Here is an 11,708-nt window from a genome sequence, read left to right on the forward strand (position 1 = left end):
AACACTTTCGAAAAGAATGGTCGCGGTTCTGTGATCGATATCACATTCGTCAGCAGCCCTCTGGCGCGGACAACAAACTGGCATGTGGGTGACCTCTACACGCACAGTGATCACCAGACTATCTTGTTTGATATCGGATACTCAACGCGAACTTTAAGGAATCCACGTGTTAATACGGTAAAAAGGAAAGGATGGAAAGTACAAACGTTAGATGCAGAGCTCTTCAGACTCTCGCTAGAGGATAACCTGAATTGCGCGGAAGATATAGATCGACAGGCTGAGATACTTGTGAAACACATTAGTAAAGCATGTGATGCGTCTATGTGTAGAAGGAAAAATGGAACCTACAGAAAGCCCGTATACTGGTGGAACCAAGAAATTTACATCTTAAGATGTGAATGCCATATGGCGAGAAGGATTTATCAAAGGAGTCAGGGGTCGACGAAGCATGAAGAGCTACGGGAATTTTTTAAGCGAAAGCGCAATGAACTAAAAAAAGCGATTAGAAAGAGTAAAACAGCCGGCTTCAAGGAACTCTGCGGAAAAATAGATGAAAATCCATGGGGCGATGCTTATAAAATGGTAATGTCAACATGCCCCAACTCATTAAAAACCATAGTGGAAACTTTATTTCCTGCGCAGCCTTTAGAGCGCAGTCGACAGCGACTAGATGGCCAACTGGCTGAGATAGACATACCAATAGTCACCGAAGAGGAGGTGTTTCAAGCAGCAAAAAGGTTTAGTAACGCAAAAGCTCCAGGTTTGGATGGTATTCCAAACAAAGTGTTAAAGATTGCCATCAATCACAACGCGAAACCATTCGCTGAATTGTTCACGCAGTGCATACAGAAAGGTGTCTTCCTAAAAATTTGGAAAAAACAGAGACTTGTTTGTTACAGAAGCCAAACAAACCAGCCGGCGAACGCAGCTCTTATCGGGCACTCTGTATGCTTGATACGATTGGCAAGATATTAGAACGACTAATATGTATACGGTTAGAGTTACACTTAGAGAAAGAATACCAGGGTCTTTCCAATAATCAATTCGTAGTAGTAGTCACTTTTGATGTCCGAAACGCATTCAACTCGGCACATTGGCCCCATATATTAAGTGCCCTCGAAAGTAAGGCAACACCGCCATACTTGGTGAGGATTGTTTCCAGCTATCTCTCCGATCGGCTGCTACTATACGACACTGACGATGGACAGAGTAGATATACAGTAACGGGTGGAGTACCACAAGGCTCTGTGCTGGGACCACTGTTATGGAATGTACTGTATGACGGAGTCCTGTGCCTTCCATTGCCGAGAGAAGTACAGATTATCGGTTACGCAGATGACATAGCGAAAGAACTCGAGCAAATCGAGAATCTGTGTGACGACACCGCACAAAAAATCAAGAACTGGCTCACGACAGCAAATCTGCAGCTTGTTGGACAGAAAACCAGTCAGTCGTTCAAATACCTGGGGGTCATGATAGATACAAGACTTACCTTCAAAAATCACATTGATAAATGTTGTGAAAAAGCGGCGAGCGTTACAGCTGCTCTAGCGAGAATAATGGCCAACATTGCCAAGCCAAAATAGACGAACAATATTGGCCAAGGTGAGCCAATCTATAATGATGTACGCAGCGCCCATCTGGGGGCCGGCTCTACAGCACAAAACATACGCCAAGAAAGCAAAGTCGCTAATGCGCCTTAGTGCTATTAGAGTATCTTGCGCATTCCGAACTGTATCACACGATGCAGCTGCGGTTATAGCGGGTATCATCCCTCCAGATATAATGGCGATGGAACTCAAAAGAGTATTTGACAGATCGAAACTTATAGGCAGGCGACTTACAGATAGCGACTTACAGGTAGCGAAATTCAAACGAGTCTTAACGAATGGCAGAAGCGATGGGACGCAACAACATTAGGCAGGTTTCTAATTAGAAGTGTGAAAGCGTGGGTAGAAAGGAAGCACTGTGAAACAGACTTCTATCTGACACAATTTTTGATGGGTCATGGTTGTTTTAGACAGTATCTCTACAAATATGGGCATGACGATGGAACGAGCTGTTCGTTTTGCGGCAGCAGTGGAGAAAACGCGCTTCATATCTTCTTTTTCTGCTCAGGTATGATAGAAAAAGAACCGATATAGAGAAATTGACAACGCATAGGTTGACACCGGACAATATTGGTCAGTACATGATTCAATCAATACCTGTGTGGGATACAGTGAAAGTGTGGTCTGCGATAGCTCTGCGGGAGCTAAGAATAAAAGAGTGGCAGCGCAGCGAGAACAGAAGAAGGAACGAAGAGTAGACCAGATAGGCATGTTTGATGAGCCAAATGGCTAAGCTTGGACCCATGATGCAATGCTTAACGGCAGTTCCAAGAGTCAAATACAAGCAATGTGATGAAGTTATGGGTTTAGTACGTAGGCGTATTGTTCCGCTAGTCCGCATGGGCGGGGGCCCGAATGAGGAGTACCTTAGCGGACAATACGAATCGTGCATACCGTCCGTAAAAAGGACGCTATCTTTGGAAGATTCCCCCTTCGAAATAAAAAAAAACATGTGTAAGCACATGTATGATTGTATGCTTGCGCATTATTTTTGAAGTGATACTTTTGGTTGGTGACATATTCACCTGTGTACGTATAAACATATTCACATGTGTACGCACATGACCTTCGGGCCCTAGTCAGGAAGTGTACATTGGGCGCAGAACTAGTAGACTGCATTGCCCCTGGCGAGCGCCGGTTCGTCCGAGTATATCCGGAACCGGTAAAGCGTAGGACAGGCCTCAGGGAACTGGACTAGGGGCATCGTCCCCGAGGGTACACCCGTTCCTGTTTTGTGCAGTATCTATAGTCGTGATGGAAGTAATATACTTTAATCAGAGAAAACCTCGTTTCGTAGAGCGAAGTACAAAAATGTAGATAAATCTACATGTGTGAGTACCGAAATAGATCCCTTTAAAAAGGCTTCTCGCCTAGCTAGATCGCCAGTAAAGGTTCCCACCGCAAATAGGCCACTCGGGCAAGATCGTCCCCAACGGCTCTACAAGAGAACACGCCGATAGGGAAAACAGTACAATCCCAAAGAGATTATATGTATGAATTGGGAGAAATGATTCAAAAGTTGACAGATGTGATGCGTCCGCCACAGCGCTCTATTAAATCTAATGTAGTCAGAGGCATAGTAATCGACCAAACATCCGTGGAAATAACACCAAAAAGGCCACGTGATGAGAAGCAAGTGAACAGAAGAACCCCACCAAAAAAGACCAAAACTTCCCATGAAAGGTTGATGGTGGAAACAAGCGAAAATGTGAATCGCAAGGGAGTTCAAATTATTCCTAAAGCTGCAAGGGCGGAATCGACAAAAGAAGAAGGTTGGATCACTATACCACGCCCACGACCTGAAGCTATTGTAATCAAGAAAACTGGTGACATGACATATGCAGACATACTTCGGGCGGTCAAAAAAAAACGAAACGCTCCAAGAACTGGGCGAAGATGTAACTCGTATAAAGAAGACAGCTAAAGATGAAATACTACTGGAGCTCAAGAAAACACAAAAGGGAAGCACAGAAGGATACAGAGGGGAGATAGGGAAGTTACTAGGAGATCAGGCTCAAATCAGAACACTAAAAGAAGAGATCACAGTGGAAGTGCGGGATTTAGACGATATCACCACAAAAACAGATATTGCAGAAGCGATTCGTGCTGAAATTAAAGAGCTCCGAGTTTTCAACTAAGACTCAATCAAAAGCATCAGACCAGCTTATGCAGGCACCCAAACAGCAGTGATTTAACTTCATGCACAGGAAGCAAAATGCTTATTGAATTTACAACGGATAAAGTTCGGCTGAACAATGTGCAAAATTCGAGAGAAGACACAACTGAAAAAATGCTTCAGATGCCTGGAATACGGACATCTGGCGAAAGCATGTAACAACCAGCAAGATAGGAGTCGGTGTTGTATCAAATGCGGAGAGGAAGGTCACTTTGCGAAAGCATGTGTTAATAAACCTTCTTGCAATACGTGTAAAAGCAGCGGAAGAACGAACACCGACCACCAAATAGGAAGCCGGAAATGCCCCTTATATGCAGCAGCAATCAACAAACCCAAAAGATGAAAATACTGCAAATAAACTGAACCACTGTGAAGCGGCTCAGGCCCTCTTGACGCAAACTGTTTAAGAAAATTATATTGACGTTGCATTAATATGCGAACAGTATAAAAACAAATATACTGACAAATGGATCTCGGACACCACAAAAAAAGTTGCAATATGGGCATGTGGACAAAAGCTTATGCTGCAAGACAAACCATTAATTGACAAGGCCTACCACATAAGAGCTAAAATTGGTCGGATTTATTTCTACAGCTGCTACATACCGCCCAGTATACAGCAGACGAAATATGAAAAAATATTTGACGATCTAGTAAAAGAGACGATGACAACTAAACCCAACATAATCGCAGGGGACTTTAATGCCTGGGCCCTTGGTGGTAAAACATATTAGCAAAGCATGCGATGCAGCCATGAACAAAAAAAGGCAAACCACTCAGAAAAGCCAGCATATTGGTGGAATAATGATATTGACAAATTGAAGAGTGAAAGTCATAAAGCAAGGCGCCGTTTCCAACGGAGCATAGGCAATGACGATAGTGATATACTGCGCGAAATATTCAAAACAAAACGCAACGAGTTTAAAAAAGCGATAAAAAAGAGCAAAAAGATGTGTTTCATGGAACTATGCGATAAAGTGGATGCAAATCCGTGGGGTGCAGCGTATAGACTTGTGATGTCTAGGATTAGAGGTGGTAAAGGACAAGCGCCCACCTGTCCATCACTACTTCGAAACGTTGTGGAAACGCTATTTCCTCAACAATGCCAGGACGGAGAGAATATATACCATGAGGTGTCAATAGGTGTAGAGGCACCAGAAATTACTGATATAGAAGTAATACAAGCAGCAGACCGCTTCGGAAACTCTAAGCACCAGGCCTAGGTGGTGTACCGAATAGGGGTCTCAAAACGGCAATTAAGCACAGACCAAAGATATTCACGGATCTATTCAAACGATGCCTACGACAAGCAGTATTTCCAAAGATATGGAAAGTTCAGAGGTTGGTACTTTTACAGAAGCCGAACAAACCGGCAGGGGAACCGAGTTCATATCGACCACTCTGCATGATCGATACGTTGGGCAAAATCCTGGAGCGAATGGTCTGCACACATCTAGAAAACTACCTGGAAGGTGAAACTGGCGACTTATCTGAAAACCAATATAGTTTCCGTAGAAAGCGCTCGACTATTGATGCACCAGGCCATAGAAGGAGAAAGGTGGATGTACGGAACCAAAAAATACTGTGCAATCGTTATCTTCGATGTTAAAAATACATTTAATTCGGCCTACTGGCCCCATATAATACGTGCGCTAGAACTTAAAAAGGTACCAAGCTATCTATTGTGCATCGTAAAGAGCTCCTTGTCTGATAGCATGCTTTTCTACGATACGTATGAAGGTCCAAAAAATATATGGTGACAGGAGGGGTGCCACCGGTGTTCCAGCTGAGTGCCATCAGGATAGCCAGTGCATTTCGCGCAGTCTCGCATGAAGCTGTTGGCGTTATATCTGGTATAATGCCACCAGACATAATGGCAAGTGAACTGAAGAGAATATACGACAGACGCAATAATATAGGCAGGAAACTAACGTTATCAGAGCGCAAAGAAGAAAGACAAGTTAGCTTAAATAAATGGCAATCACGCAGTGATTCATCAGTCAAGGATAGATGGACACAGCGATTAATTGGAAATGTACAAGCATGGGTAGAAATCAAGCATGGCGAAGTTGATTTCTACTTGACACAGTTCCTTACGGGGCATGGTTGTTACAGGGAGTATTTGTACAAGTACGGACACGATGAGGGAGTAGAATATTCTCTATGTGGTAATAGTACCGAGAATGCTGAACACATATTTTTTCATTGTCAAAAATATTCAAACGAGCGGCTGTTCCTGGAAAGGGAAGAAGCAGACCAAATAACTCCAGAATATATTGTGCCATATATGCTGCAGTCGAGACAAGATGGAAAAGATGACAGCCTTGGTACTCCAGGATCTAAGGAGAATAGAACAGCAAAGAAGAAGTGAAGCTAAAGTCGTGAACAGCGAACGAAGGACGTGAGCCTCTAGGCTTATTCCTAAAGGTGCAAGGGCGGAATCGACAAAAGAAGAAGGTTGGATCACTGTGCAAAGTAAAGCAAAACGAGATAAGAACTAAACTAAGAGGAAAGCGGCCACTATACCACGCCCACGACCTGAAGCTATTGTAATCACGAAAACTGGTGACATGACATATGCAGACATACTTCGGGCGGTTAAAAAGAACGAAACGCTCCAAGAACTGGGCGAAGATGTAACTCGTATAAAGAAGACAGCTAAAGATGAAATACTACTGGAGCTCAAGAAAACACAAAAGGGAAGCACAGAAGGATACAGAGAGGAGATAGGGAAGTTACTAGGAGATCAGGCTCAAATCAGAACGCTAAAAGAAGAGATCACAGTGGAAGTGCGGGATTTAGACGATATCACAACAAAAACAGATATTGCAGAAGCGATTCGTGCTGAAATTAAAGAGCGTCAGACCAGTGTATGCAGGCACCCAAAGAGCAGTGATAAAACTTCATGCAAAGAAAGCAAAATGTTTATTGAATTTACAACGGATCAAGATCGGCTGGACAATGTGTAGAATTCGAGAGAAGAAACCCCTGAAAAAATGTTTCAGATGCCTGGAATACGGACATCTGGCGAAAGCTTGTAGCAACCAGCAAGATAGGAGTCGGTGTTGTATCAAATGCGGAGAGGAAGGTCACTTTGCGAAAGCATGTGTTAATAAACCTCCTTGCAATACGTGTAAAAGCAGCGAACGAACGAACATCGATCACCAAATAGGAAGCCGGAAATGCCCCTTATATGCAGCAGCAATCAACAAACCCAAAAGATGAAAATACTGCAAATAAACTGAACCACTGTGAAGCGGCTCAGGACCTCTTGACGCAAACTGTTTATGAAAATGATATTGACGTTACATTAATATGCGAACAGTATAAAAACAAATATTCTGACAAGTGGATCTCAGACACCACAAAAAAAGTTGCAATATGGGCATGTGGACAAAAGCTTATGCTGCAAGACAAACCATTAATTGACGAGGCCTACTACATAAGAGCTAAAATTGGTGGGATTTATTTCTACAGCTGCTACATACCGCGCAGTATACAGCAGACGGAATATGGAAAAATACTTGACGACCTGGTAAAAGAGACGATGACAACTAAATCCAAAATAATCACAGGGGACTTTAATGCCTGGGCCCTAGAATGGGGCAGCAAATCTACAAACCAGAGAGGTAGTGCATTGCTTAAAGCCTTCGCCTTATTGGACGTTGTACTGCTAAATACAAGAAGGCAAAACACTTTCGAAAGGAATGGGCGTGGATCCATTATCGACATTTCTTTTGCCAGCAGGGTCTTATTTCGACACGTAGATTGGCGGGTATGTGATATATATACCCAGAGTGACCACCTTGCGATAATGATAAATATTAGCAAACACATGCGACTTCAGAGGGGTTACGATTGCCACAAAAAGGTGCAAGTAAAAGGGTGGAAGATTGAAACCTTGGATGAGGAAATTTTCAAGCTTATGATTGATGAAAACCTCGAAGAATGTGACGATACGGATCAACAAGCAAATTTGGTGGTAAAACAAATTAGCAAAGCATGCGATGCAGCCATGATCAAAAAAAAGGCAAACAACTCAGAGACAAATTGACAAATTGAGAATGACGATAGTGATATACTGCGCGAAATATTCAAAACAAAATGCAACGAGCTTAAAAAAGCGATTAGAAAGAGCAAAAAGATGTGTTTCATGGAACTATGCGATAAAGTGAATGCAAATCCGTGGGGTGCAGCGTATAGACTTGTGATGTCTAGGATTAGAGGTGGTAAAGAATAAGCGCCCACCTGTCCATCACTACTTCGAAACGTTGTGGAAACGCTATTTCCTCAACAATGCCAGGACGGATAGAATATATACCATGAGGAGTCTATAGTTGTAGAGGCACCAGAAATTACTGATATAGAAGTAATACAAGCAGCAGACCGCTTCGGAAACTCTAAATCACCAGCCCTAGATGGTATACCGAATAGGGCTCTCAAAACGGCAATTAAACACAGACCAAAGATATTCACGGATCTATTCAAACGATGCCTACGACAAGCAGTATTTCCAAAGATATGGAAAGTTCAGAGGTTGGTACTTTTACAGAAGCCGAACAAACCGGCAGGGGAACCGAGTTCATATCGACCACTCTGCATGATCGATACGTTGGGCAAAATCCTGGAGCGAATGGTCTGCACACATCTAGAAAACTACCTGGAAGGTGAAACTGGCGACTTATCTGAAAACCAATATAGTTTCCGTAGAAAGCGCTCGACTATTGATGCACTCAAAATAGTCACAAGTATAGCAGAGAAGGCCATAGAAGGAGAAAGGTGGATGTACGGAACCAAAAAATACTGTGCAATCGTTATCTTCGATGTTAAAAATACGTTTAATTCGGCCTACTGGCCCCATATAATACGTGCGCTAGAACTTAAAAAGGTACCAAGCTATCTATTGTGCATCGTAAAGAGCTATTTGTCTGATAGAATGCTTTTCTACGATACGGATGAAGGTCCAAAAAAATATATGGTGACAGGAGGGGTTCCACAAGGCTCCGTATTAGGCCCACTATTATGGAATGTCCTTTATGATGGTGTACTGTGTCTTCCTTTGCCCCCTGAAGTCCAGATAACCGGATACGCTGACGATATAGCGGTGACGATAGTAGCGAAAGAACTTCACCAAATCCAAGCAATATGCGCTGATACAGCACTAAGCATAAAACAGTGGCTCACAAGTTCTAAGCTCGCACTTGCTGGACAAAAAACGGAAGCAGTACTTATCACAAGCAGGAAGAAAATGGAAAATATATCCCTTAACATAGACGGATACTGCATTACAACGAAACCATCGTTGAAATACCTTGGTGTAATGATTGACGCGCGACTTAGTTACAAGATCCATATAGAGAAAGCTTGTGAAAAGGCTGAGCGTATTAACATGGCCTTATCGAGGTTAATGGCAAACATAGGAGGGCCAAAACAGAGCAGAAGAGCACTTCTGGCCAAGGTTAGCCAGTCAGTTTTTATGTATGCAGTGCCTATATGGGGATGCTCAAGACGTATGCCAGAATGGTACAACCGGTGTTCCGGCTGAGTGCCATCAGGATAGCCAGTGCATTTCGCGCAGTCTCGCATGAAGCTGTTGGCGTTATATCTGGTATAATGCCACCAGACCTAATGACATGTGAACTGAAGAGAATATACGACAGACGCAAGAGTATAGGCCGGAAACTAACGTTGTCAGAGCGCAAAGAAGAAAGACAAGTTAGCTTAAATAAATAGCAATCACGCTGGGATTCATCAGTCAAGGGTAGATGGATTAATTGGAAATGTACAAGCATGGGTAGAAAGGAAGCATGGCGAAGTTGATTTCTACTTGACACAGTTCCTTACGGGGCAAGTTTGTTACAGGGAGTATTTGTACAAGTACGATGACAGCCTTGCTACTCCAGGATCTAAGGAGAATAGAACAGCAAAGAAGTAGTGAAGCTAGAGTCGTGAACAGCGAGCTAAGGACGTGAGCCTCTAGGCTAAGCTTTGTCCTGCGATGAAATGCCTAACGGCGGTCCCACAGGGCTCCCAGTAAAGCTACAGGAGACGGAGTTAGGGTTTAGTACATAGGCGTACCGTCTCGCAAGTCCAGTATAGTAGAAATACTCATACTTGAGCGTGGTCCCGAATAAGGTGCACCTATAGCGGGCAGTACGAATCGTGTATACTGCTACTGCAAAGTAACAGTATCTATGTAAGATTCCCCCTCCGACAACAAAAACAAAAAAAAAAAGTTGGTGGCATATTCACATGTGTACGTATAAACATATTCACATGTGTACGCACATGTATGATTGTAGGCTTGCGCATTATTTTTCTTTCGTTTCTGTTTCATTTCGGCGAATTCTCAACTAGTTTATGTGACTTTTGGTTGAAATACTCTGCGTTGGCCGTTGAAAAAGTAAGACTATACTTCACAGAATCATTTCTGTAGTCAGTCTTCATTTACTTTCTTTGCAAATCAAAAGTATTAGCACCCGCGATGAGGAGGTATATCGTTTTATCTGACAGCGTGAGGTTTATGAACTTCATTTCTAATTTTGTCTTGTGGCATATTAGAAATGATGTTGCTTCGATGATCGCTCGGATACAACGGATAAAACGACTTCTGAGTGGTGATTTTAATGAATAAATTTCAAGGTTTTATACAAATAATTATATATAATAATGCAGCCAATAAGAACAGTAGGGCAATTCGCAATCTGGTGCAAATGGTGTTGCATATTTGCAATTAATAGGAAACAACACCGGCAATAAGCTATAGGTGTTGAGTAGGTTAAGTAATGTAATTTAGTTTTAGTTTTGGAATAGAACTCAATAAAGCTACATGGTTATCGTTTAATTGGCGCCATTTGCGAGTTAATAAAAGTTTAAAATTTTAATAAACTAGCTGACCCAGCGAAGAAATTCCTTCCGCTTTAAAGGCAATAAATGAGGAAATTTTTTATGTTATTAAGATAATTATTTTATTTGGATAATTCAAATTATTAAAGTATTTTAATGATGTTTTTACCTATGTATCAATGAAGCACCTTGTGATAGACGACATTTTTTGTTTTATTATCAGGCGCAAGAACAAATAACGCAGATGGTCTTCCCACCCTTGAATATGCTACATATAATTGACCATGGGAAAAACATGAATTTTTTAGATACAGGCCACAAACTTTCTAGGATTAGCCTTGTGATTTGTTAATGGTCATTGCAAATGCAAGACGAATCGGAAATTGTAATCGTTTAAATTGAAACGGCATATCGGTTGAGATCATCGGGATCCTCGGAATTATAACTTTTGGCGGAAATCGCCAGACAGTAAAATCATTCCGCCTCCAAGCACCTCGAATCATTCCTGATATCTTTTAGTGTTCGGTTAAGTGCTTCCAATGCACGTTTATGCGCTATTGTGCATCCGTCCCATATGATGATTCTCGAACCTAATAAAACTTTTGCCATTGCGGAGTGTTTTGAAATATTACATGTTGGTTCTTCAGTAGTTTGCATATTTAACGGTAATTTTAATGCTGAATGTGCAGTACGGCATCCTTCTAACAATGTGGCTGCTATTCCAAAAGAAGCAATTGCAACCGCAATCTTGGATCTCGCACGAACAGTGGCTAAAACTAATGCCATTAGGAATGTTTTCCCAGTTCCTCCAGGAGCATCCAGGAAATATAAACCACCATTCCCTTCATCAATTGCGCTCATTAGTGTATCGTACACTTCTTTTTGTTTGGGATTCAACATTGGTAAATTTTTTTGAACTACAGAATTTAATTCAATGACATCATATTCACGTTCTCTTTCTAATTCCCGATTAACTGCGTCATTCCTTTCACGATTTGGCCCCGGCATTCCTAACCTGACTAATAAACTACCACACATGAGGTAACACATGTCTTCGATCAAAAGTAAAGCCCGAT

At 42.1% G+C, this 11,708-nt stretch overlaps 1 non-coding gene across 1 annotated transcript; it reads left to right on the forward strand.

The window, feature by feature from the left end:
- Positions 1-10,191: 10,191 nt before the first annotated feature.
- LOC114805032 (small nucleolar RNA U3) lies at positions 10,192-10,405 on the forward strand. The gene has a single exon (XR_003753133.1). It is a non-coding gene; the product is annotated as a small nucleolar RNA U3 (small nucleolar RNA).
- The last annotated feature ends 1,303 nt before the right edge of the window (positions 10,406-11,708 follow it).

Source organism: Zeugodacus cucurbitae, chromosome X (genome assembly GCF_028554725.1).
Source record: "Zeugodacus cucurbitae isolate PBARC_wt_2022May chromosome X, idZeuCucr1.2, whole genome shotgun sequence".
NCBI lineage: Eukaryota > Metazoa > Arthropoda > Insecta > Diptera > Tephritidae > Zeugodacus > Zeugodacus cucurbitae.